This window comes from Chiloscyllium plagiosum, unplaced genomic scaffold (assembly GCF_037043375.1).
Source record: "Chiloscyllium plagiosum isolate Xiang-an unplaced genomic scaffold, Cpla_swu_hap1 HiC_scaffold_18, whole genome shotgun sequence".
Lineage (NCBI taxonomy): Eukaryota > Metazoa > Chordata > Chondrichthyes > Orectolobiformes > Hemiscylliidae > Chiloscyllium > Chiloscyllium plagiosum.
Window position 1 is genome coordinate 35,988,293 of NW_028270156.1, and position 5,325 is coordinate 35,993,617.

Genomic DNA, 5,325 nt, shown 5'->3' on the forward strand with positions numbered 1-5,325 from the left:
TGTTTTGTTTCAGCTGACTTTCATTGGGGTTTGATTTGATGCATATGCCCTGAACTTCTGAGCCAGTTGCACACATTACAGATTGTACACCAGTTTGTTGAGGAGCAGAGTCATATTTGTACTTGACAAAGCATTAAGGTCCAAATCTCTTTTGGGCATTTGGTCTGTCTAGCTGCCATCTCAAATGGGATAAAATACCTTTTGACTCCATTCTTATTAAATTTAGGCACTAAGAGAAGATTCTTGGCTAAATCAAATGTCTCACTGAAATCAGAATCATAGAGTCCCTATATTGAGGAAGCAGGCAATTCAGCCAGCATTCCACCCAGACCCACCCCCTGCAACCCTGCATTTTCCTAGCCTGCACATTCCCCGGACATTATCAGAAATTTAGCATGGACACTGCAGACTGTGGGAGGAAACTGGAGCACCCGAACAAAACCCTTGCAGACACAGGGAGAAGGTGCAAGCTCCATGCAAACAGATGCCTGAGGATGGAATCAAACCCGGGTCCCTGATGCTTTGAGGCAACAATGCTACCACTGAGCTACTGTGCCATCCCATATCATTGATTTGATTTTATTATTATCACATGTACTGAGATACATGTACTGAGAAAAGAATTGTTTTGCGTGCTATCCAGGCAAGTCATACAATACATAAGAACATATAGATAGTAGAACAGAATGGAGATTTTAGTGTTATAGCCACAGAGAAGGTGCAGAGAAGGATCAAGTCTGATAACAGATGGGAAGAAGCTATTCTGGAATCTGTGGTACTCTTTTCCAAACTTTTCTATCTTCTGCTCAATGGAAGAGGGTTGAAGACAATATAACTGGGGTGGGAGGGGTCTTTGATTATGTTAGGTGCTTTTCCAAGGCAATGGAAAATACAGATGGAATCAATGGAAGGCAGGCTGGTTTACATAATGGGCTGTGTTCACAACTCTCTGTAGTTTCTTGCAGTCTTTGGCAGAGCAGTTGCCATACTAAGCTGTGATGTATCCAAATAGGATGCTTTCTATGATGCATCTATAAAGGTTGGTAAGAGTCATTATGGACATGCCAAATTTTCTTAGCCTTCCGAAGAAGGAGAGACATTGATGTGCTTTCTTAACAGATGTGATTGGACCAGGACAGATGGTTGTGATCTTTACTCCAAGGATTTTGAAACCTCAATCATCTCCACCTCAGCACCATTGATACAGACAGCAGTGTGTCCTCCCCACGCTTCCTGAAGCAATCTTATAAGTAGAGTTATAATGGAATTTGGCCACACAGTCATGAGTGTATAATGAATATAGTTAGGGGCTGAGTATGCAGTCATGCAGGGCATTGGTGTTGAGAATTATCATGGAGGAGATATTGTCATCTATACTTACTGATTGCAGTCTGTAGGTCAGGAAGTCGAGAATCCAGTTGCAGAGGGGGAGCAGAGTCCTAGTTCTCAGAGTTTGGAGATGGACTTGGTTGGAATTATAATGTTAGAGGTGGAGCTAAAGTCTATTAGTAGGAGTCTGACATAGGTGTCCTTGTTATCCAATGTCCCAAGATGAGTTTAGGGCCAGGAAAATGGCATTTGCTGTGGATGTATTGTGATGGTAGGCAAATTATAGTGGATCAAGGTAATCTGTGACATTGGAGTTACCATGTGCCATAACTAATCTCTCAAAGCACTTCATAATGATGGAAGTCAGAGCCATCAAGCGGTTCAAACTACTACTTCTACTACTACCACTTTCTTCCTTCTTTCGTCAAAACATTTCTTTTTTTTCATTATCTTCTTTAATTTCCCTATCTCTTTGGAGTTTTTGTCTTTTCAATTGAATTTCATTTGTTTCTTTATTCCTCTTTTTCCATTTCAAGTTTTATTACTCTTTTTGTCCTCCATTTTCCATTTTTCTTCAATGTCAAGTTTTTAAATTTAACCTTCTCTCTCCAAATTCAGGTCTGTATCATTTCTAACTGTCTCTTAACTAATGCCAACAGAGACAATCTAATTTTAAATGTTTTCATCCCACCAAATTGACAAAAGTCATATAATCATTTGAAAGTCCTCATCATTACACAATCCTGCTTTTGCTTCTACATTCAACTTATCTGCTAAATTTGTAAGTTTAGCTCCTTAAATAATCCACTGTTATATTTGGCACAATTATTTACAACATTTAAAAACATCTTCAAATTTTGGAGAATAAACTTCACCACAACACAGCTGTTTTATGCTCTGTAGTCATAACTTCATGAATTCATAAGTCGTAGACAAACCACCGCTTAGAATCCCTACAGGGCAGAAACAGGCTGTTCAGCCCATCAAATCCACACTACTCCTCCAAAGACCATCCCAACCAGAATCAGTCCCCCACCCTATCACTGTTCGCTTGCAGTTCCTGTGGTTAGTCCACCTAACCTGCACACCTTTGGACTTTAGGAGGAAACCCATCCAGACATGGAGAGAACATGCAAACTCCACACACACAGTCACCCAAGGGTGGAATCAAACCCAAGTCCCTGGCTCTGTAAGGCAGGAGTACTAGCCACTGTGCTGTCCCCAAAGCTTCAAACCTTCTGTGTAGATCAGATCTTTTCCCTCTGTCTAATCACTTAGAGTCATAGAGTCATAGAGATCTACAGCATGCAAACAGTCTGACCCGTCCATGCCGACCAGATATTCCAACCCAATCTAGTCCCACCTGCCAGCACACGGCCCTCCAAACCCTTCCTATTCATATACCTATCCAAATGCCTCTTAAATGTTGTAATTGTACTAGCCTCCACCACTTCCTCTGGCAGCTCATTCCATACACGTACCATCCTCTGCGTGAAAATGTTGCCCCTTAGGTCTCTTTTATATCTTTCCCCTCTCACCCTAAACCTATGCCCTCTAGTTCTGGATTCCCCAACCCCAGGGAAAAGACTTTGTCTATTTATCCAATGCATGCCCCTCATAATTTTGTAAACCTCTATAAGGTCACCCCTCAGCCTCTGACGCTCCAGGGAAAACAGTCCTAGCCTGTTCATCCTCTCCCTGTAGCTCAGATCCTTGTAAGTCTTTTCTGAACCCTTTCAAGTTTCACAATATCTTTCCAATAGGAAGGAGACCAGAATTGCCGGCAATATTCCAACAGTGGCCTAACCAATGTCCTGTACAGCCACAACATGACCTCCCAACTCCTGTACTCAATACTCTGACCAATAAAGTAAAGCATACCAAACACCTTCTTCACTAGCCTATCTACCAGCAACTCCATTTTCAAGGAGCTATGGACCTGCACTCCAAGGTCTGTTTGTTCAGCAACACTCCCTAAGACCTTACCATTAAATGTATAAGTCCTGCTAAGATTTGCTTTCCCAAAATGCAGCACCTCGCATTTATCTGAATTAAACTCCATCTGCCACTTCTCAGCCCATTGGCCCATCAGGTCCAGATCCTGTTGTAATCTGAAGTAACCCTCTTCGCTGTCCACTACACCTCCAATTTTGGTGTCATCTGCAAACTTACTAACTGTACCTCTTATGCTCGCATCCAAATCATTTATGTAAATGACAAAAAGTAGAGGGCCCAGCACCGACTTGTTATGATTCTACTGGACAAGTCAGATTCTGAACAGAAACTTGGGTTGATAGATCATATTTTGATTTGATTTGATTTTAATTAAGTGGCTGAAGGTGGGGGCTTCCTTTATGTTCAATAGTTCTCTCACTGAAACATTAACATGCAAAGTTAAAAGTTTATTAACAAATGAATGCAACCTAGAATAAACAAATCTATTATCTTCTAATACAAAATCAAAGATAATTAAACACAGTAAAACTATACTTCCATTCACTCTAAAAATGGAAAATAAAAATGCTTTTCTGTAGGAACCAAAACTTCACTCATTTAATACTCACATCACAATTGCTGTACCTAACATTCCAGAAGCATAAAGTCACTTGTGACTTAAATATACTCCACATTAAGTAACCTTTTCTGGATTTTATCCCAACTGTTCTGATTTGAAACTAACACTCACTATATTTCCCTCCCTTCACAGGAGCACATATATATATATAACCATGTTGCCAGGATGGTGTAGAGGAGAGGAGTCCTCTTACCAGAGGACTAGCAAAGCAAACTGCACAGTGCCAAAGAAGATCAATGATATCCATTGCCACAGGAGCATATCACTTCTCTCACCTACCCCACACTAACTCTATTTCTGCTGCTGCACCCACCTGCCACCAAGGCTCATATTTTACTATTCTCATTACTGCCTGCACTGTCTTCCCCCACCTGCTCTTATCCCACCCCCATACTCCCACACTATTAACCGTATGTGCTCTCTGTGCTGCAGGAAAAGGACAAGAGTATTCCTCAGACACCAGCTCGCAGCTTCCACGTGCACTTGTTGGTGAGCCCCTGAATATCCACATTCCCTTCCTCATAGCCCATCCCATAAATCCCAGATAGGGGTTTCCCACCACCCCTCCCCAGTTCCCCAGTTATGCTTTACATAACTGCATCTAACTACATTTCTCACCCAGCCCTGGTATTAGAGGTGAGCTTACCAACTATGTAATTCAGTGCCCCATTCCCACTTGGACTTGCCCCTACAATCAGAAAAGATGCAAATCCTGCTGGCACATCACCCCCTGCACCTCCATGCAGGGCCCCAAACAGTCCTTCCAGGTGAGACAGAGGTTCACCTGCCTCTCTTCTAACCTAGTTTACTGTATCCAGTCCTCCCAATGTAATCTTCTCTACATTGGGGAGACCAAACATGAACTAAGGGAACAATTCACTGAACATCTCAGCCAGGCTCACATGAGTCAACCTGACCTCCCAGTCACCCTCTATTTGAATTCCTCTTCCTACTCCCTTTCAGACCTGACTATCCTTGGCCTCTCTATTGCCACAATGACTCAAACCGCAAATTGGAGGAACAACATCTCATTTTCTGTCTGGGCAGCCTACAGCCTGGAGGACTCAACATTGAGTTCTCCAATTTCAAATAACCTCCCTTCCTATCCCCACCTCCCTTCCCAGTGCTTACCCTTCCCTTCCATTCCTCTGAATGATCCTTCCTTCCAGCCACCAAGCAGATTCATTCCTCCTATTGACCAACCAGCTCACATCCTCTACCTGTGTTCAGCTATCACCACCTCACCACCCTGCTCCCCTCCCCAACAACTTTATCTGCAGCTCCCCTTACACCCACCCCCAGTCCTGAAGAAGGGTTACACCCAAAATGTCAACTTCTGCACCTCCTGATGCTGTCTGGCTTACTGTGTTCTTCCAGCCTCCCCATTGTGTACTCTCCCCACTTGAAGCTAGGGTCCTTCT